Source organism: Polyodon spathula, chromosome 12, assembly GCF_017654505.1.
Source record: "Polyodon spathula isolate WHYD16114869_AA chromosome 12, ASM1765450v1, whole genome shotgun sequence".
NCBI classification, from domain to species: Eukaryota; Metazoa; Chordata; class Actinopteri; order Acipenseriformes; family Polyodontidae; genus Polyodon; species Polyodon spathula.
The window spans coordinates 17,044,596-17,068,546 of record NC_054545.1 but is presented as its reverse complement, the minus strand read 5'-3'; the positions used below and the strand labels follow the sequence as shown (position 1 = coordinate 17,068,546).

At 37.8% G+C, this 23,951-nt stretch overlaps 1 protein-coding gene across 6 annotated transcripts in view; it reads right to left on the bottom strand.

Annotated features, from left to right (window-relative positions):
- Positions 1-23,951, bottom strand: part of LOC121324521 (alpha-(1,6)-fucosyltransferase-like) — a 206,753-nt gene that overhangs the window by 144,733 nt on the left and 38,069 nt on the right. For 5 of the 6 annotated variants that reach the window (XM_041266514.1, XM_041266511.1, XM_041266512.1 and 2 more), the window contains exon 2: positions 16,487-16,568. The gene's annotated coding sequence lies outside the window, so the exon portion shown is untranslated. Of the gene's footprint in view, positions 1-16,486; positions 16,569-20,598; positions 20,619-23,951 lie in introns of those variants that run through there. The other variant, XM_041266517.1, reaches the window with a different exon arrangement.

Sequence of the window (23,951 nt, the reverse complement as noted above, 5' to 3'; positions counted from 1 at the left end):
AATCATTATGTAAATTTGTATTCAAAATTACAGTAAAAAATGTAAAAGCTTGTTGGATACAGCATGTATGTAGGCCTATTCACAGCCAAGTCACAAATTAATTCATGTTTTCAACACTCACCATTCACTGTTTGAACTAGGTGTAAAAGAGCAAAACAAAGACTTCTAATAGAGTGCTGTAAATTTAATATAATCCCTGTGGCACTGAGAATTGGAACCGTCGATGTACACCAAACCCCTTATCTGAGATATGAATGCTGTGGATTCAAGCCACCCTAAGGCACAGGCTATGCAACCCTTAAGAATACTTTAAAACACATCCCTTGCACAAAGCCAGGATTGAAAAGCATGGGGCAGTACCTTGCATGGGCTGTTCTCCTCCTTCATTGCATATTCTACACTGCTTCCCTAAGGAGTCTCATTACTGTCATAAATCCTTCAAGCCAGAACATGGATAGTCAGCAGTCACTTTGTGAAATGGTAGCAGTAAGGCTGAACAATTATGCAAAATATGCACAGCCCACCTCTTTTCGTATCACTGGTAACCTGGCAGCACTGACACACAGAAGTAGTGTTGATACAACAAATATTGTATAGATATGTATAGGGAGTTATCACCAAGTAAAAATGGCTCAGCAGTCATCAGTCAACATAACCATATACAGCAGAACCTCAGAGTTACGAACACCAAGCTTACAAACTGACCGGTCAACCAAACACCTCACACTCAGTCGGATGTATGCAATCACTCAATCATGCCTACAACGCAACCAGATTCCAGTTTAAAAAAGCGCAACGTTAACCAACTGAAATGGTAAGAACTGGGAAGCACAAAGGTGATACACTTTAAATTGAAAGAAAACATTACAAATATGTTTTAAAACCTGACAGTGGTATTACCCTCAGTAATGGGAATAGTATCAGGAAATTGTCAGAGATATTTAAACAAATCCAAGAGATGATAAATAGCGGGGCAGTAAAAACAGATGGCACGCAACGCTGCTGCTGCTGATTTTGATAAAGCTCTCATAAGCAGCGTGCTGGTCATGGTCAACATTACTGTACCAACCAATGTATCCAGACAGAGGCGAGGCAGATTTCAAAGGAAGTGCGGGCAATTTTACTAGGAACATTTTAGTTTTAAACATAGTTTAGTTTGTTTTCAAGCCAAAGGGCTGTGAATGACTGAGCAAACTGAATGAATGCATTTTGTTTAAAATAAAAACAAGCACTACATTAATCCACGTTTGCCTCCATTCCCAAGGGGTTCGTAACTCTGAGGTTCTACTGTACTAAGCTTTGCAAAATATGAAGTGGAAATACTGAAAGCAGACTCCCTGTAAAAAAAGCCAATAACATCCTATAGACTGAAGCATGCTTTGGGGTCCCAGTTAAGGTCATGCATACTGCAGGATTCATCCCTTACAAGGTCCACAATCCTGATGGTAAGGAGTTTTAGAAAATGATTAGGGCAAGATTCCTCACAGCTGGAAGAAGACTGCCTTAGGACAAAGCATTCCCCCAGCAAAAGCCTGATACTCTTAACAAGGCAGAGACAGCATGCTGCTCAAAGAAGGGGTGAAAGACTTCCAGAGGGAGTAATAACACAGTGTGCTAGCACCATACATATCACCAGCCTCGACTGCTAATACTGAAGCAGAGCTGCCGTCATTCAATGTGTGTGCTGTAAAATCATTTGAACCCATTCCCGAACATTTTTATGCAGACTTTTTTGTATTTTTTATTGTGATGACGTGTACGAACCAATACTATTTTGAATCATTAGACAGCCTTTTAGGTCAGCCCTTGAATCTGTTGACTGCACAATACAGGATTATATACTCTCAGTATTCTTATTGATATCTTATTTATAGAACATTTTAACATATGTCATATGTCATTAAAAAACCCATGACATACGGTATTTTAAGTTTGGCGAAACAGATCCAAAAAATGAGTGTGAATTCAGCAGAATCATGAGCGATTCATTAAAGCACTCCTAATGAGGGAGGCCTAATCAAACACATGGAGGGCACGGGAATGAGCGGCGGACAACGGCGATGGCAGTGGGCCAGTCACTTTGCAAAAGGAGAACAGATGGATGAAACTAATCACACACATTAATGCTGCGGACTGCGGAAGGAAAGCCAACGTGAAGATGGAGCCGGTGTGCAGACTCGATCAGGATGCCTCAGCAGGATCCACTTGAAACAGCACAGCTGGCCTCTCTGCTCAACAGAAGCTAGAATGCTGGGTAACAGGAAACCAGATTACACTAATGTTAAAAACTCTGTGTTATATCCTTCGCTGTGCAAGCATCGTCTAACAGATTATTATTTTCACATCCTTAATTGCTGGTATTGAGTGCATTACCAATGCTCTCTTAAATACCACTATAAAAACCAATCCCTTCATTTCCTCCTTAAAATTACCTTACTAATTTCTCAGATGCCTAAATATGGATTAACCCATTAAGTACCATTGTCCTCATTTGAGGACAGGCTACTTTGTCATTTTTAACAGGCATCTAGCTTTTTTTTTATTTTCTCTGCAAGTATATTGTTCTGATAACTCTAATTTTGTTAACTACAAAATTTACGTCTAAATGTAATGTATCATATTCCATACAGGAGATACAGCTATAATTTTTTCAAGGAAAAATGAATGGGTTAAGGGATAAGTAAATGATTTTTCCTTTAATTTTGCTGTGCACATTTCTAGGGGTGTTTATCCCTTGCACCAATCCCTTAGCTGTGTGTTCAGGGTGTGTGTTAATACTAGAATTTCTGAAATTTCTGACTAGTTACAACCGCCACAGCGGTTCTTTTAGCATCAATATTTTAAAACAGCTTTGATATGAAAATGAAAAACAATCGGATACAACTTAATATTTCTATTTATGAACATCATATACAACTTTTGCACAGCAAAAACACAGTATATACATTGAAAATTAAACTTTTTTTCTTTTTTTTTGCAAAAAGAGTACATATACATAAATATGAAAAACTAAAATAAAATAAATATTACACAATAAACTACTGTGAAAACAGGTGTAGAAAGCTGTGTGCACATACAAAATTATAAAAAATAAATAACTAGTTATAAAAATAGCATACAACAAATATAACATAACTTATGGACGTGAATGCGGTTTGAGGGAAAAGGCCTTTTCACAACAGCATCCAAAGTTTTGTTTCTGTTTCATTTAGCAACCTGGCATTGTCTTCCATATGCCAATGGACGCAGCGCTGGCTGAAGGTTGAGGGGCATTTACAAGCCGGCTTGCGGTTCTTGCAGATCTAGAATGTACTTTCTTTAGTCATCTCTATATTTTATAGTGCTTTTCAAATACAGCATCAATTACCATAGTTTATTATGTTTCAAGACTCTATAAATGATTACGCTTTTGGAAAACAACGTGACAATCCAACCTCATAAAAAAACGTCATTTTCGGTTAAATTTACAGTAAAATATATATTTTTTTTTTCTGCTAAGAATATGCTATTGTTCTTTCTTCCTTCCCCAATTATTATTTCAAGCTCCTCATGATGAAGTTCCCTGGCAGGGATAACAGATCATTTATAGTCCATTGGTTTTCCCAACGTTCAACATATAATTTCAGTTTTACCTCAGAAGGCAAAATAAAACCACAGTAGCCCCTTTATACTTTGACAATATGCTTTGTCATTCCAACTTTATAAAGAATGCTATGATGAGTCGTGGGTTAAGGGAAGTAAACTACATGCTCTATTTTTTAGTTCCTCTCAAGGTTTTTGTGTTTGTTTTGCATGATTTAAAGTACATTTACTTTAATGTACTGGTTTGTGTCCTCTGAAACTGGTATTGTTATAACATTGCCTGAATAACACTATAGTATTAATATTTCCAGAAACCTGCGGTGACCCTCACCAAGAGAAGCAGAATGATAATGGATGGATTTCCAGAACCCTAACTTTTTTTGTTTGTTTGTTTATGCCACCTTGTCGTCAGGCACGTGTGGTAACAGATACAATTATTATATATATAAAATATTATATATTTCATATATAATCATTTAAAGATGATGGCGAGCATGAAGGAATGTGAATTATTAATAATTATTACTGTACTGATTTTTGTTTTTCTGGGAAGGGGGGGGGGGTTTAACCTCCAAGGTCTTTATTTGTGGGGTGGGGATGGGGATCAAGGTATTTGTCAAACACAGAAAGTCACAGCAATGGCAAGAGATGCAATTGCAACCCAGTGTGTTTAAAATGAACATTTTAAGATCATAGGATATCCTGAAATGCGATTAAACTTCAATCATTTACCTTTATTTTGACATCAAGAAAGTCCTTGTCCGACCTGTGAAATGGGAGTAACCCTTCTTTAAAGCGTACACGGTATATTTCTGGGGTGCATTTGCACCCCATTCCGCCTTCCAAGGGTTACAAAAATTATACATGTTTCACATACCACAATCACAGCTCCTGCTTACTGGTATCATAGATTGTTATCCCTAAATATTTGTTTAGCCAGTAGTCATTTTCATGAAACTGTGCTTCTATGTGTGTATAATACACTGGCTGCCAGCACTGTCTTTGGCAACTGCATTCTTTACAATTTCCTGCTTTTTATCTGATACAGTACAGTATTGAAAAAACATGGCTTTATTATATGTTTCGTCTTCAGGGAGCAAAAAAGGCATGTCTTTCATATATTATATATAGGCTATCACACACAGCTCCTGTTTACTTGCTGAATATTGGGCTGAGAGTTGCAGGGGAGCTGGGATAGAAGAAAAGACGCACCACATCTACAATTATTGATTTAGCCCTACAGGTTCATTTTTTTTTTGTCCTACAGTAGTCAATTTCCTATCTTAGAATAAGCATATGTGTGCTTATAATACACTTTATTTGATTACTGCATTATTTACAGTGCCCTGCTTAGTACCTCCTACACGACATTATTCTGCGAGTTGCAAAAAGAAATCTTTCATATACTCAGCTAGCACTAATACACAGCCCCTGTTGACTTGTAGAACCAATGCCTGAGGAAGATGATGGGCAACTCACAGTAAATGTGCCCTATCTGCAGGACTTAGAAACTTTGATACAGGGCTTTTTGGACATCCTATTTGGATTTTTGTTTGTTATGTATGCAAGTTCTCTCTTCTTTTATTTCCAAAGAAAAGACTGAAGCTGTTCATATTAAAGCACAGGTATCTGTAGACATTTTTTATTTTTTAAACTAGATTTTGTATATGTTAAATTTGCAAATACAGTATAATAGTTCTTTTGTAGTTTATATTCGTGTTTGTGGCATTTTAAAAGGCATTTACTGTTGATAGCACCTACAAAAATGCTTAGCCCTTCAAAACAAGGTTTATTCAATACAGAACAGTTTAAATGATAATATAAACACATTTTGTGTTGTTCTTTTCCTTTAATGTGTAAGTGACAAAGGGTTACGTGGACACCGGTATACACTTTTTCAAATACATACAACATGCTGTTCACAAGCTATAGGAGTCACTACCTTTGTAGAAAGACTGACATCATTTTACAATTTCCAAGTATACATTTATTTTCGTATCTGAACCTAAATGCATGTTCTGCTCAGTCAAGTGATGCCTTTCACTTCCAGAGCTTTATTAGCTGAGATTTATGCAACACAAGTTATCAATAACCTCCTTAGTACGCTGCAAGCTGGTGATCACACTGTAACTACAAATGTGTTGCTTCTTTCTCTCTCTTTGAACCTTGAATTTTCAGATTGCACGCCCTTACTGAGATTTAACAGACTGTTTTCAATTCCATAGAGCAATGCGTGCACAGCACCTCAAAACAAATAGCAATGCAACGAAATGCCCACACTGCCTGTGTACAGCATCCATTCTACTTTGCACCCTATGTGCTTCTCAGCCTCGCCCCCAGGAGATCTCCGCCATCTATTTCTAAATACAAGGAGTAATTGTAGAATCAGAGGGCCGTTAGCAGCCCTGTCCATCAATGGTTAGTGGAGTTCCTCCTGGATTAATGTGCTAAGTGCACTGTGGAGCTGACTGACAGAAACTCAGTACTGTATATCAAGAATGACATGACATGTTTGATATATTACTAATAACAGCAATCCCTTTTTTTACTTCTATAATGGTCAGCAGTTTTAGAACAGTTAAGTATAGAACATTTATGACAAGGTCTGTCAGCTACAGTTTTATAGATTTTAAAAAATAATAAAAAAATAATTTGATTCCTCAGCAACTAGGGAAAAGTCTGTGCCATGATATGCATAATATACAGTTGCAGACTAAAATATTTGGGCAGTTTAAAAACACAAGAAAAACCACAAAGACAGTCTACAATTTCTAATTGTTCTACTGTAAGATATTTATTAGCGATTTGACTTTATAATAAAACAACAAATTATTATATAACATGCATACACACAATGAAAAATAACATGCAAAAACTAATTTCATACTTTGACAAAAGTATTTGGGCAATCAACACATTCTGTATACCAAAACCATACGTTGCTAATTTTGACAATTATCATGTTTGAAAACCAACACCTGATGATAATTATAGAAGAAAAAAATACATAATCATCAAGTGCTGAAAAATAAATTGGAAATTTGTGATTAAAAAAAGCAGCAAAAAGGTGGTTAAAACTAAAGACTACAGAAACAAACTCAAACTGGCAGTGATACAACTAAACGAAAAAGGAGAAACTATCAGAAAAATAGCCCAAAGACTCGGTTTACCGAAAAGCACTATGTGGACTATTATTGACAAACACAGGAGAACAGGAACTACTGCAACTAGCTCCAGGTGTGGAAGACTGTGGCAAAGTGGGTTGCAGTGCACAGGTGCAGAGGAGATGCAGTGTTCAAGACAATGACAAACAACGAAGTACTGGTGAAATGGCGGTTTAAGTGTAATCCAAAGTCTAATGACAACAGTAAATAATAATGGAGGACTGGCAATACAAAACAGTGGGAAATGTTTAGTTTGAAAAAAAACCAACGAGGACAGATCAGTGTTGATTGTAACAAGGATTTCAACGAGGTGTACCTACACTGTAGAGCAACTTGCACGGGAATGAATTCACTTATTTCAAGGTATTTCTCTTCTGTTTTTTCCCCACTTTGTATTATTTTCTTGTCCAGACTTTGCATCCTACAGACTTTTTCAAACTTGTTAAAAGCACCCCTGTTGTGTCTGTAGAGTTATCAACCAGGTCTTCTCTCTCCAGCTGGTAGAGTACAACCTCCTCCAAGGCAACACACTGCCCCCAGTGGATGGAAGAAGACGCACATCACTAGAAATGCACTGAACAAATCTGGCTCCAGCAGAGCGGGAGACCTAGTTTGAGGCAACTTTGCTGTATTAAGCCTCTCCTGAAACCAAGTTCCAAGCATCAAAGTGGCTTCGTGTTCCCACAGTTTTACATCCACTGGGGACAGAATGTTGCTGGGGAGCAGGTGAATGGTAACACTCAGGTGTGCCAGCTGTACTTAGGAAGAAGACATGTTTGCTAGCTACATAAAGGCCACAGTTGTGCTTTAACTTTTTTCATCATGACGTCATGACAGAAACAGAAAATGATAGATGTGACTCTAAAACTGCTAAAACATTAGTTAAGTTTCACTCATGTGAGTTTTTTTTGGGGGTTTAAAATAGATTCCATTGGGATTCCTCCAACATTAAAAATGCATATACTTTACGAACTGAATATTTTTATTAAGCCATACACTAAACAACCGGAACGTTATTATTAGTATACCAAATGATTGACACAGAATGATCCAGAAATTATTGGTTTTGTGAGTTATTTTTGCAATTATTTACCCTTGCAGCACACAAAAAAGGAGAGCTAGTGTAAAACATGTTTTTACTTTGCAAAAGCCTTGCATCTAGTCTTGCTTAATTTCTCGTAGTGGGCACAGGTGCACGAGAAGACCATTCCTGAGCATTTAAACCAAAGGGAACTTGCCATTCTTTGTCTTTGCAGAGCTAGACAGCCTGCTGCCCTGTACTGACTTGCACAAATTGAACCTCAGCAGAATTTCAGCTCTTACTGGACACACAATACAGAACAGTGCTGCTTATTTACCCCTGCTGGGTGCATACCCATGACGGCAGGGATATAGTGGAGGCGTGCATATGTCACACTTTGTATAGTTTTACATGTAGTATCTAGAGAACCGCTTGTCGAGTAGTGATGAATCATCTTTATTACCTGATTGAGTGGATCACCATCTGTGTTGAGGCATTTTTACTTGACTAGCGTTATAAACGTAACAAGTGTGCACTTTACGCTAGACTTCTGGCTGAATAAATACAAGCCCCAGTTCACTTCAGTACTTTAATCCTGTGAGGGTATCGCCAGTCTCCAGGCTTCAGTTGAATTGCAACTGTGGTGAGATGTTATTGTAGCTTTAGTCCTTCCCTTTCCCTGCTGCTTCTTCACCTTTGACACGCTGTCACAGCTGTGATAGGCACACTCTGGGAAGGCTGTCTCAGAATACTGCAAGCTGTTCAAAACAGGGCAGTTAACATTCGACCTGGTCTGGCTTCAATGCATACAGTACTACTTAGACTGACTAACCACTGACTGGTTAATACTGAAATGGGTGCGGGGGGCAGGGCAGCACCAGCAGTTGGAAACAAAATTGTAGCGTACGTATTAGAACTCTGAGGTTGGAAATAAGTGTATTCCACAGATTTGGAACAATAGTCGATTACCGTGATACTACTGAAAACGTGTTTAGTCTTCATTATTGGTCTCGAGAAGTTCTTATCCATGATGGTGTCATTGGTGAAAATCGTGTTTCTGACAGTCATCTAAAGATAAACAGGACAGCACCAAGATGGGGGGGGTTCTGGCTATCAGAAAAATGACTTGCTGAGTTAAAAAGCATGCAAATAGGTCAGTGCGCTTATGCTACGGGACTGTGCTTATACACAAGAGAAGAGCATGGACTTGCATGCAAGCCTTTTTCAGAAAATAGAAAAGACAGACAAATATCCATATATTAATGCAAAGTGGTCTTTATCAATGTCACAATTTACCATGCATGTATTCAGCTCTGCAGAAATTTATAAACATCTCAGCCCTGTATTTGTACTTGCAGCCAGACACATCGAAGTATACAAAACCACTGGAGTAGCTGCACTGCTCAAACAGCCTGTTTTGTATGATTATACGGTACAGTGCTGTCAGCGTATCCCAGTACAGATAAAATCTCAGTTTAGTTCAAGATTTATCTTGTTCAAAAAAACATTGCTTGACTATAGTAAACATAAACACAGTCCACAGGCTGTAACAGATATTCAAATAAACTGTAACACTGAAGAAATGGGCTTTGTATCAGAAAATTTAAATTGCATGAGATGGGCAAATGCGTTAATTTGTTACATATGTACTGTATAATAGGGAATGATTTTACTCTTAATATACGGGCAGTAAAATGCGACTGACGTACATTTGGGATAGAGCGAGAAAGAGAGTGATAGATAGATGTGTGTCTCTATGTGTTATTAAATACGTGTATATTCAATACTAAGTATTAAACAGTAGTCGTAACGCTGCATAACGCATAAAGCATATATATATATATATATATATATATATATATATATATATATATATATATATATATATATATATATATATATATATAATCTATATATATATATACAGTGCCTTTCAGACCCCTGACCAATTCTCTCATATTACCGAATTACAAATGGTACACTGAAATTTCGTTCTGTTTGATATTTTATTTTTAAACACTGAAACTCAGAATCAATTATTGTAAGGTGACATTGGTTTTATGTTGGGAAATATTTATGTAATTTATGTAAATATTTGTGTAAATATAACTGTAATATCTTGCTTGCAAAAGTATTCAACCCCTGTGCTGTGGAAGCTCCCAGTTTGCACCGATGAAAGAAATTGCCTTAACGAGGACACAATTACCTTACCATTGGCCTCCACCTGTGAACCATTAAAATTGCTGTCACATTTTCTGGATAAAAACCCCACTGTTGAAGGATCATTAGTAAGGCTGTGAATATGAAGGAAAATGAAGACCAAAGAGCATTCTACAGAAGTTAGAGATAAAGTAATACAAACGCATAGATTAGGGAAAGGGTACAAAATAATATCCAAGTTTTTGGATATCCCAGTGAGCACAGTTGGATCAATAATCAGGAAGTGGAAGCTGTATCACTTCACCCAGGCACGGCCAAGAAAAGACCGTCCCTCAAAACTCAGCACTCAGACAAGAAGGAGACTTGTGAGAGAAGCCACAGAGAGGCCAACAATCACTTTGAAGGAGCTACAGAGTTCAGTGGCTGGGAGTGGAGTAATGGTGCACCAGTCAACCATATCAGGAGCTCTGCATAACACTGGCCTGTATGGAAGGGTGGCAAGAAAGAAGCCGTTACTCAAAAAGTACCATCTGAAAGCACATCTGGAGTTTGCCAGAAAGCATGAAAGTGACCCAGTTGCGATGTGGGAAAAGGTTTTATGGTCAGATGAGACCAAGATCGAGCTTTTTGGCCAAAACTCAAAGCGCTATGTGTGGCGCAAACCTAACACTGCCCATGCCTCAAGACACACCATCCCTACAGTGAAGTATGGTGGTGGCAGCATCATGCTGTGGGGATGTTTCTCATCAGCAGGGACTGGGCATCTTGTTACAATTGAAGGAAGAATGGATGGAGCAAAATACAGGAAAATACTGCAAGAGAATCTGCTTCAGTCCGCTAAAAAACTGAAGCTTGGGAGGAAATTCACCTTTCAGCAGGACAATGATCCCAAGCACAAGGCAAAAGCAACATTGGAGTGGCTCAAGAACAAAAAGGTGAATGTCCTACAGTGGCCCAGTCAAAGTCCTGATCTCAATCCCATTGAGAATCTGTCACACTATTTGAAAATTGCGGTCCACAAGCGTCATCCAACCAACCTGAACAACCTGGAGCAAATCTGCCAAGAAGAATGGGCCAAAATCACTCTGACACTGTGTGCAAAGCTGGTACATACTTACCCCAAAAGACTTAAAGCTGTTATTGCAGCGAAAGGTGGCTCTACCAAATATTAATGTGTGGGGGTTGAATACTTATGCAAGCAAGATATTTCAGTTTTTTATTTTTCTTAAAAATATTTCCCAACATAAAACCGATGTCACCTTACAATAATTGATTTTGAGTTTAATTGTTTTAAAATAAAATATCAAACAGAACGAAATTTCAATGTACCATTTGTAATTCAGTAATATGAGAGAATTGGTCAGGGTTCTGAATACTTTTGCAAGGCACTGTATATCTATGGTAAATATCTAATCCCGTCTGCTCGAATAACATAATATATATAAGAATAATAATAATAATAATAGAATAATAATTATAATGTAGTGTATATATTTCCACCGGCAAGTTAGAAGTATATACATATTTACCACATGGTTGGTGTACCAACTAGGGAAAATATCCCTTTTGCACGGAAAATTATCAGTTTCAAAAAAAACATTACGGTTAATGCCAATCGTTATCCTTTACCCATGGCTACACGTCAGTCAGCGCAAAATTTTACAGCCCTTATATTGATTAAAACCAATCCCCATATATATATATATATATATATATATATATATATATATATATATATATATATATATTATATTAATGCACTTACCCATCACACGCGATTTCTGACTCTGTCACCAGTTTTCTGATACAAAGCCCATCTCTTCAATGTTACAATTTATCTGAATATCTGTCTCTCTGGATACTTGGAAAGGGGCGGATTTGTTTCAAGACATCTGCTTTTATTTTATGCTTTTCAAATGTAGTATTATATGTTGTGAATTATCCCTTTAAAACATAATTAGTATATGGGGTTACACTACAGTCCACCCCTTTTAATATTGCAAAGGGATTGAGCATAAATAGTGAGTTTCCAGGTACCCAGGCAAACAAAGCATTAAAAGGAAAAAGAAGTGCTGAGAAAACAAACAGGCTTGTTTTTCTGTGGAACTCAGATACAGTTATTATGCATTTCTTTTCAACACAGTCTAATATTGTGTCAGTGCATTGTAATAATTAAATTAGTTTAGATCTTTCATTTAACATCATGTAAACTACAAAATGATATTGGAGGTCTATCGGTTGTCTGCCTCTGTGAGTGATAATAACCTCTAAACCAGATGACCGAGCAAGAAGGAGACTGATCAGAGAGGCTACCAAGAGGCCAATGGCAACTTTGCTAGAGCTACAGGTTTTTATGGCCAAGTCAGTGTGCATGTGACAACAACATCCCAAGAACTCCACAAATCTGGCCTGTATGGTAGGGTGGCAAGAAGGAAGCCATTACTCAAGAAAGCCCACCTTGAATCCCGTTTGAAATATGCAAAAAAACACTCAGGAGAGTTTGTAGCCATGTGGCAAAAAGTTTTGTGGTCTGACGAAACTAAAATGCAACTTTTTGGCCTAAATGCAAAGCGTTATGTTTGGTGCAAACCCAACACAGCGCATCACCCAAAGAACACCATCCCTACTGTGAAGCACGGTGGTGGAAGCAACATGTTATGGGAATGTTCTCATCGGCAGGAACTGGAGTACTTGTCAGGATAGAAGGGAAAATGAATGGAGCAAAGTACAGAGAATTCCTTGAGGAAAATCTGCTGCCCTCTGCAAGAAAGCTGAAACTGGGACGGAAGTTCACCTTTCAGCATGACAACGACCCAAAGCACACAGCCAAAGCTACACTGGAGTGGCTAAGGAACAAAAAGGTAAATGTCCTTGAGTGGCCCATTCAGAGCCCCGAACTAAATCCAATTGAAAATTTGTGGCATGACTTGAAGATTGCTGTCCATCAACGCTCCCCAAGGAACTTAACAGAGCTTGAACAGTTTTGTAAAGAAGAATGGTCAAATAGGGCCGAAATCTAGGTGTGCAAAGTCGGTAGAGACCTATCCCAACAGACGCACAGCTATAATTGCTGCCAAAGGTGCCTCCACCAAGTATTAACTCAGGGGGGTGAAGACTTATCCAATTATGATCTTTCAGTTTTGTACTTTTAATATATATTTTTTTTTCCTCAATAAAAACTTTTTTCCCCTTAACAGTGTGGAGTATGGTGTGTAGATAAGTGGGGAAAAAAATCCTAATTTAAATGCATGAAACTCTGAGGCACTGACAGAACAAAATGTGAAAAAAGTTCAAGGGGGTGTAGACTTTCTATAGGCACTATATATTGATTTTCTTTTCACTTTTACTGTATTTGCAGAGAGAGGAGACAGGAAGTCAGAAATAAAACTGACGTGTAGATTTCAAGGGGAAGGTGGAATAAAAAACAGACTAGAAAAGCAAGATAAAAAATTGAAAAGGTAGATCAGAAAAAATCTAAGACAGTAAAATGGCTCCAAAAAGAAAACAGCCGTCACTGTTTGATTTCACACAAAAAAAAAGAAGCATAATGAAACTATTGAAACAACAGCATCTGAAAGTACAGCTACAGGATCTATGCCATCTGTTCAGGATGTGAGTATAGCTATTGAGGAAGAAGAAGGTTCTTGAACATTTGATGGACAGCAAAACATCAACACAACAACATCTCTGTCATCTGTTCAGGATGTTACTACATCTAATGACAAAGAAGTGAGTTCAAGAGTTTCAGTTCCAGCAACATCCACATCTCTAATACCTGAATGCCCTACTTCTGAAAACATGCCCTGTCATGAACATCCTGATACAGTCAAGGCAGCCTCATGGATGCACTGGAAATCTACAAGACCCTGGTTGGCTTGTCAGAATGGAAGGGTGAATATCTGGGCATTCACAAGAGAAAGGCTCTTAGACTTGATGATGCTTTCATAGATGGAACAACTGCCATGACACAAAAGAAACTACTGAAAAAGATTGAGAAGTATGGTATTGCTTCAAAGTCACATAAAATACGCATGGAAATAATTGAGCAACGGAAAAAAGAAGTGATCAGAAAAGCATTCCACACTGCAAAAATTGTTTAGGGTAGCCTACCTGTGTGCAAAAGAAAATCTGCCCTTTACAAAACATGGGAAAATGCTTCTGTGTCATGAATTGAATGGTGTAGACATGGGTCAAATTCTTTCATCAGACCATGCAAGTGCAAACATTTTGCAATATATCAGTCAGGAAATAACCAATGAGCTTGTAAGTTACATTAATCAGTCTGATCACCCATTTTCTGTGATGGTGGATGAGTCCACAACAGTAAGTGTAAAATTCTCACTCATATATATATATAGACTATATATATATATATAAATAGATATATATATATATATATATATATATATATATATATATATATCAGAATCCCATTTGAAAATTATGTGTGTAACTTTACTTTTTAATCTTGTTCCGCTGAATGGACGTGCCATGGGAAGAAATATTGCTGAATGCATTTTAAAATCATTTGAAGAGAATGGCAGCAGCAATGTTGGGTGGGAATCTGCGCAACCCTTAAAAACATATTGGAAACTGAGTTTGCTGTTTTTCACTGTATGGCACATTGATTGGAACTTGCGGTGGGTGATGCACTGAAGACCACACCAGACAGCCATTTTCAGATTTTCATTGATTCACTATGCATTTTTCAACCAATCTACCAGCATTGTTCAAACACTTGTGTGGGGCGGCTGAGGACAAGACAAGGCCAGGAAGAGACAGAGCAAAATGCCGTGGTATGGCATGAAAACATTTCGTCTTGGATGTTTGTTGCACAAACCTCATTGTTGAAAGATGCCTTGGAGGAAGGGAGTCAGTTGTCAATGTTTATACAGAGAAGGGATGCAGAGGTTCTCCAGCTGGCAAAAACTGTGAGACTACCCATACAGGAAACTGTTTCTTCTTTCAGGGAACTGAAAATACTACCATCCTGCCAACCAACAGCAATGAAAGCTTTGACACTGAGGCTAAAGACTTTGCCATTATCTTCTGCTGAGTGTGAGAGGTGATTTACCTTGATGAAGCACAAATAACAACAAGCAGAACCTGCCTTAGTCTGAAAAGAGCAAGGGATCTAGTGTTCATAGCAATGAATTGGCCTCTACTACATCTGGCACATCTGCAGAAGTATGCAACATCCTGGTTAAGACAAGGACACCATGCAGCAACGTATAACCCAACAGGATGAAGACCTTCCCCACAAGAGGATCCACTGCATAAGAAGCTTTTCGTGTAAAGGTCAGATTCTCCCTTGTCAACTTAGAAACATACATATAGTTTTAAGTTCCTCCAGCACTATTTTACTTGTTTCAATAAACAATCACATGATATAAAAATCACAACATGTGTGTCAAAACTTTAATCTGTTATTTAAAATGTTATGCAAATCAATGGCCCTATGAGACAGAAATAACAAGCACTTCTTCACAGTTGGAAACTCAGTCTATATTTTTTAACCTTGCTAGGCTTTGAAACAAAACATGTTTTGTTTCGACCTTCCAACCTAATTTTTATTTGAATTCGAGCCCTGAATACAGTACACAAAAAAAAAATGAAATAAAATAAGTAAGGTCTGGCTTTGTGTTTAAACTGGTGTGTTCTTGTTCTCCCAGTACTAAATGCAAACCCTGTTGTGCCCACTTGTTAATTGGGTAGGGTTGTTTTCAGCTGAATAAACGTTGCTGCAGCAGAACTTCCACATGACAGACTGTTGTAAAGCTGCAGCACATTCCACAAGAGAGGTCGGATGGAATGGAGGCCGTGACCTCTCTTAAAGCAACAGGGAAACGACCCTCGGAGATTATACATCTGCAACTCTTTACAGAGTGTTCAAGGGACGCTACAGGTAGCCATGGAGATCCACTCTCGGAATGGGAAAATGCAAGAGAAATAACAAGTTGCTGAGGTTTTCAAAACAGTTCAAAACAACCTAGTCGTTTTCCTACTCATAGACGTCGCATCTTAAAATATAACGTTGCAGTACACTTTTGTCATTCAATTCAAGGAAAAGGAATGTGTTTTTGTATTGTACATGTTATGTACGCCCACCCCCCAAGACATTAATATACCGGACCTGTATCTGGTGCTATCCGGCACAAATGAACCCCTGAATAAAACTCAATATTTGAGCAGGGGCACTCTGGACTACTCCGAACAATTGTACAAATATCGTAAAAACAAATGGGGGGGGGAATAAGATGACTCCACAACATGACAATCCCAGAAAATCATAATTAGGACTATCACAAAACATACTGAAGTGAGCTGATTTATTAAAAATCATAAAACCTGACCACAATCAGCCACCGCCAGACATTCTACATATTTAATGTCCCTGAATTATAGTTCATACTTAATGGCCCTGAACATAAAAACAAGACCTGAATGAAGGCTTGGGATACAAGGTGATTGCTTTAATATAAATGACTCAATACAATCTGTAACTTAAACGTCTAGCCCTGACACAGTTCTTTTATTAAGTTGAAATGCCATCACTTACCTTTTTAAATGTATGATCTTAGTGGCTCACTTGGGTGTTGTTAATAATTGAAGAGAGCTGCATGATGTCCACTCTTCAAAACCTGGAAAGAAAAACAAAAAGAAAAGAAAAATCTGTGTTTTAATACTAATAAACAAAATCTCCTGAAGAACACGCCTAAGGTTGCGTGCACAAGCTCTGTTGTCCCTCTAACATGTGATAGAAGCAATCTGATTTTACTTTGTTCTAGTCTGTGAATAAAGCTCCCCACCTTCTAAATTCACACAATCAGAAATACATCCACTCTTTGTTATTACCTCAGGGGTTTACTTAGGCATATACATTCCAATTACACACACCTAATTACTGTACAGTACCATGTGTACTGTTGTGTTAGAATAGGAAATTATATTACTGTGGCAAAGTGCCCGCCCCGTGTGTATTTTGTGTTATATGTTGTATGTTAATGTTGGTGTATAGTCATTGGTACACGGGATATAAACGGATCTGTGTAACACGAGTGTTAAAATGTATATTTGTATTTAGATTGCACAGCACTTCACTTGCAAGTAAAAAGTAATAATATGTGAGCACTGGGAATTGCACTTTATTAATTCACATGCAGTTGTACCGCGACTCCAATTGAATGATTGATTAGCAATCGAGTCTCGGTACAGCTGCATAAAAGCAGCATGTTTTCACTCACTCGGGGTTGTGTGTTCGGTGAGTGGAGAACGGGATTGGAGATGGAGGTAACTGTAATAATAATAGTTAAGAATAGAAGCTCACCGTGTTTTGTCTGTACAGTCGTTTTTGTTTGTCTTTTTGTTTTGACGAATGTGCCGTGTCCTGTGTTTTTGTTTGTTACAACCTTTTTATTTAATTTAATTCATTAAATGCTGAGCGCAAGCAGCGCTCAGCTCCACCCAACTCCACCTCTCTCTTTGTTTATTTCCTGGTTCCTGTTTATGGTTTGTCGACCCCGACTCCGGCCATCTTTGTGACAATTACACACCGTAACTGAAAATTAATTTTCAACGGTAATTAATTCTATATACGGATTTAAAATGGACCATCAAAATTAAGCTTTGCATTTCTCTTTTTTTGTGCCCGATTATTTTACCCTTAATTTTAATTGGGTCCCCTCACTGAGATTTTTTTCTGACATCCGTTCTATATTTTTAATAAAATGGCACCTCTAATCAAAGGGAAGAGGCATAGCCACGCTTGAAAGTATTTTACGGAATTGGACAAGAAAACCGTGGTATGTAAACAATTACCCCCAAACAAAACTGCCATTTTGCTTCATCATGCTTCATCGTGAAAACTGCTTCATCATGAAAACATTCAGAATTACTGTGGCTGGAGTTTGTGAATGCAGTAAAAAGCAAAATATCCATAACAAACAGAAAGCTCTAGATGGCGACTGTGAATACGTATACACAAAAAGGAAGGGCTTTTTTTTCAGTATTAATTCAGAGGATGCACAAGTGTAAATGAATTATGTACAGGCTTAATTTACCAATACATTTTTATGTAAATCTTTTTTATTTATTTATTTAATTTTTTAAAATGTCCTTGATATCTATGTAATTTGTCAACCGAAGGGGATATTTAAAAAATAAATAACTTAATTTCCCGTTTGTGGCACCAATCCCATAGTTAATATAACAATGTCTTGGAATCTGGGTGTTTGACAGATTATGTAAACATATGTATGCTGTGTGGGTTTTTTTTGTTATTATTATTGGTTTGTTTTTTTCTTTGAATATAAGCTACCAGTAACGTAAAAAAAAAAAAAGGTTTAGTTTAATTTATTTGATTCACTTTGTGCCCACAAGGCCAACACAGGTACATCTCAATAGGGTAGCACTAATACAAATATAAAAAATAATAATACAAATGCTTTTAAAAATACCAAATTCCCATTGGGCATATATATTATATATATATATATATATATATATATATATATATATATATATATATATATATATATATATATATACACACATACACACACACACACACACACACACACACGTTGCTGAGTGACATTCGAATGAGTTGGCAGTCATCCCGGTCAGTGGTGAGTCGTTTTTGCCCTCTGCTGGTCTGTAGCTTTGTTGTCCCCAATGTGTGCTGCTTGACCTTGTTCTTATGAACCGCCATCTTTGAAATTTTAAGGATGGAAGCAACCCGACGCTCACTGTATCCCTCTGCCAGTAAAGCCAGAATTGAACCCTTCTTTTCCTCACTCAAAACTTTCCTTTTCAACTCTTTGGGCATGGTCAATAGTTATTTTTTGATTCCAATTACTTTTGAGGTACTACTAGCACTGTTTTGCCATCCAGCTGGTCCTATTGCAAGAGGATAGTGATGACCACAGGAGTGGTTTTTATATTTTTCCTCGTTAAATAAGATTTGGTTCAGGTGATCCCCTAATCAGTACCTCATTCAGTAGAATGAGGTGTGCCTGTGTTGGAATTCAACAGACACTGGAATGGAATGGCTGCCATACATGTAGAGATGCTGATTTAAGAAAAAATTGCAGTGGTCTCTTAATTTTTTCCAGAGCTGTATATATATTAGATTCTACTGATTTTTCAGTATTACATGCAGGACAGCCGCTATAAGATTGTTACCTTTATTAAAAATGTGCACGGATGAACCTACTGATTAATCTACCGGTTAATCAACTAATGCCCATAAATTAACGTATCAATTCGAGTGACAGCCCTAATTTCAATATATACTTTGGGTGTGTGTGTGTTTTTTGTTGTTTTTTGTTTTTTGTTTTTTTACTTTGTAGTTAAGTCTTTGCAATGTTAAAACGTTGTTTACTTATTTAGGAATTCTTTGCTTAGAAAATACTAACCAAGGCTGTCAGGATACATCAGAATGCAAAGAGTGTGTGTGTACGTAGATATGATTTAAATGCTGGTCACCTGCATAGCATTTAAACGTTCAGAAAATGCATATCCCTAGTTTATTACCCTGCAAATATGGAGTCATTAGCTCAAATGGTGTCTAATATGGGAGGCTAAGACACTGTGGCAGCAGCTGCTTTGTAGAACTACCGAAAGGGCTCACGTTTCTTGGTACACACATTTGAAAGTGATCTGTAGCGGTTAGGCCTTTGTCATGAGGAAACAAATACAGTCACATGACCCCACTATGGCAGCCATCTTAGGTCACTGCTAAAGTGCATGGTTAAATTTAGCCAGAGGATCTTCCATAATACTGATATGAAGTGGGCATCTGAAATGGTTAATGGTATAGTAGCCATTAAATAAGAATCAGCGGATTGACAATGACATGTAAGCTCCCCTCACGTGGATGCTTCATAAAGCAGTAATATGAGGGACAGCCCATTAACACACAAGTGTGTGCTTCACATAGCAGGCGTTGTTACATGTTTTGCATCGCTACATTCTATTAGGATTGTTAGTAATAGTTGTTGCACATCGCCGTGCATTGGAAACACTGCATTTTCGTCACAGTCAGGTATGAAAATATATAAATCCTGCAGCTCTGTACTGTCTGTATATACAGCTGTCTCTCTGCTCCTTTCTATATTATAATCCCAGTTAAGGAAACGTACACTGATCAGATATAATGGGATTGTGTCTGAGTTACTGGGATTAAAAACCAGGCCCTTTATCTTTTGATCTGCTAATCCTTGGAAGGAGATGTTTCCTGTCAGGGAGAGTGCTGCTGAGTTTGTTTTGTAGGAAAGCCAAAGAGCCTGACCCAATTGATAAGACTAAATACAGTAACTACTACAGAGAAGCAAGAACAACCACCACAGTACACAGGTCCATATGCTGTAAATTTCACCTACAAGGGACAGACAAAAAGTAAATATTTACTATGAAAGGTGTTTCACCTTTAATAGAAATACTGTACCATAAGCTAAATACATAGTATAACAATGAGAAAATCATTGGGGAAAACATCATAATTACTTTTATAAGGGTACAGTGTAGTTTTACATTTCCAATTGCCTGCATTTAGTGTGTTGTGTGTTTAACTGTGGCGTTGTGATATTATCAACAAGTACATTATTTAAAGAACAGTCGGATTCTTTAAACCTAGAAAAGTCAGCAGAGGACTGTGACACACAGCGTTACCTTATAGAGAGGAAGTGTTGTTGCACTGCAGTATTCATCCCACCATGGGTATTGTTCTGTTGCTATGGTGACACAGTACAATTAGTGGCAGTTCTTATGACATTTCTGAATTCAACAGGAAATGGTTCTTGTTCTATACTGCTGTTCATTCCGTCACAGCTTAGCCTATTGTGCAATGCCTTGTTCTAGGTCATAAGGTTAAAACACAAATTAGAAGTCTACCTGCCATTTGAACTTCAGTTTTTAGGTCACTACATTGGCTTCCAGTAAAGCAGAGTACGGATTTTAAACCGTTGCTCCTCACGTATACTATAGCCCCAGTAAAAGTTTACCATAGTTTATCTTCAGCTCAGCTCACTACTCTCATGCTACCCCTCTGCTTTGAACCCTCCACTGGCTACCTATCTCTGCTCGCATTCAATTCAAGACCCTTGTTCTTGCCTATCGCTCTATTCATCACACTGCCCCTTCCCATCTCCAATCCCTCATGTCTCACTACACCGTCGTCTTTAAATCAACCGCAAAACAAAACTGTGCATCACCTGTATGTCAAAGTTACTCAGTATAAAAGTTGCTTCAAAATGATGACACAGCAGATCAATGTTTCCCATAGTGAGCGAACAAAATAAATCACTCTCTCAGTTCTCCTGACTCACTGTAGCATTGGCTCTCACAACAGGTGACCCAGCACAGTTATTAGAACACCCCATTGCTTCTGTTTTGATTTGTTGTGCATATGAAATCCAACCAATGAAACTGAATAACATGGAAAATTATCAAAATAGGCAAATTGGTGATTGTCTAATGACTTTAATAGGTCACACGTGTAATTAATTTTAAACAGTAAGAGATAATGAACACATAGCCACAAACTGTAAAATGCATGAGACTTTTTAGATGTTGTTTACGTTTTTTAAGATGCCTACTTAAAGCACAAAGTGGTCTAACTTTTTCACTGTGTGTTTCTATATCACTGATTAATGATTGAAAATTGAAATTCTCACACCCAGAGGTTTTCATGCAGGTAGGTATAGCCATCCATTATCAATAACCGCTGTAACCTTTTACAGATAGAAATGACAAACTTCTGTATCTAAACTGTAAAGGTGTTAATATTCATATCATGCAGAATAATAAGACTGCACAAGCTTCCTGTGGTTAATAGACAAACTTCCCCTCAGACAGCTCTACAAACCAACCGACAAAAACATCCTATCAGCATGACATGCACAAAAATGTGTTCAATAAGAAAATGCTGTAGTAACGTAACAAATAAACTTTCAGAAACCAGAGAAATGCATCAAATTGTTTATTAATGTTAGAAAATAAAGTCCATCCAGTGGTACAAACAGTATAAGGTGACTAGAGATTCACTCCTGTGGGTTTATATTGACCAGAACTACAGTTTTATTATGAGTTATTTATAGCAGTTAAAACACTGCGATATAGTGCCCAGCTATTTTCCTGTCGTTCCTCCTCACAGGTCTAAAGTATAGGTTTAAGCTCTTGTTCATTCCCAGTTGGAACCCACTGTGTAAGAACTCCATTCCTTTTTTTTTTTTTAACTAAGAAAAACACGTTTGAAGTTAGGGGCGGGGTGGGATTATAAAATAGGACCACACTGGGAAAACATAGGAGAACTAATCCCATTTTCAACAATGTCAGAGGCCCAAGGCCCAATTACACTACAATCAATGCGATGCATATATAGCTACAAAGTAACGCAACATATTTAATACCAACTTGTATTTAAGATTTTGTATTGTTCTTTTTAGATTCTGAAGCTGCAGGCCGATATGCAAAATCGTTCATTTTAAATTTTACCGTTTAGTTTAGGAATGCAACGAAGCCTTCCTAAATTCCCAGAAGTGTCGTGACAATAGTGAGTTTTTGTTGAGTCAACGTTCAATAGTACCGTTGAATTTAGGTATGCACACCAAGCAATCGTTCACTTCTTGTGTGACATCTGGATGCAGATTGGATTGCACACTACAGATGGAACCGGCTGCTGCCCCAGTTTGATAATGCAAAGAAATGAGATTGAGTTTTGCAGGCTGGGTTCAGAATTTAGATGGCATCACTTTTTTCAGAGGGCTACCTGGTTATATTAGAAATTGTTCTACTGGAATATTAAAGCAGATTCAAACAGCCAGAATTGTACAGACAGTACTGGGTGGATAAAATATCTTGTACTACAACAGGTTAAAAAAAGTTCTCAGCTTGCTTGCTCTGCCTTCCCGATGATCTATTACACTTCCCTGCATTATTTCACCTTAACAGTGTGGTCAGAGTCAGAGCAGGTTACTGGCATGTCAGCCAACAGGCGATGTGCACGTAATGGACGTGCACGACATGGGAAATGTATGGACATATGTTTTTAGATAACAATATAATAACATGAACAGTGAAAACTATAAAATCAATAGATTATTCTACATGCTGACTGTTTCATCCATCTTTAGCAGGCAGCCTTTAGTAGGCATATTTTTAAATCAGTTTTGAAAGCCTAAGACTGCCAGTGCAAGTCAAAGAAAACATCTGTAATGTGTTGGTTGGATTTAGTATGAGCTGGCCACAGCGTTTCAAACATGCTGTAAATTAGAAATGGAGGATTAGGGAATGCCCACAAGCAAAGGGCTGCTCAATTGAAGCCTTCAGAGCAGGCACATGTCATCTCGTGTTATCAAAGCCAGGCTTAAACTGTCGGCACAGAACTCCAGAGTTTTAAGTTTCAAGGCGCATTATCAAACCCATCTAAGAAGCATTTTTGTCAGTAATTTGTTATTTACTCGCTCAAGGCAATTGAGCATGTAGTGTTAAAGACCCATGTGACTCGTTGAGTTCAGCTCTGAGGGCACTTATAAAAAGTGGAGCTATACATAGAAAACTGGGTCAGGTGCCAAGATCATGAAACTAGGCTGGTATCAATCTTGGAACAGATAACCAAGAAAACATGCAGGTAGATTTACAAGCAAAGACGACATCTCTGTAGTCTTAAGGCCTGGACGGACACACTACCTGATCAATAGCGACGCTATTTTTCAGTTGCATCGGGCAGCGTGTTATGCTTAACGATGCGATTCCACATCTTTAATATTTTGCCATGTGATTCCCTCGCATCGGGCAGTGTGTAACACCCGCTCGCAAGTGGGTATTACACTGCTGCTATAACGAGGAGTCATTTATTATTCATAGCGTACTAATTAAATTATACCAAATCAAGTTGTTATTTACAATGAAGGGAAAACATAATACATGTTTTCATTATAAGCATTTGGGCACACAGTATGTTCCCTTCATTGCAGTGTTCGAAGGTTCGCTTGCTAGCCAGAAATTCAAAGGTAGTTATAAAA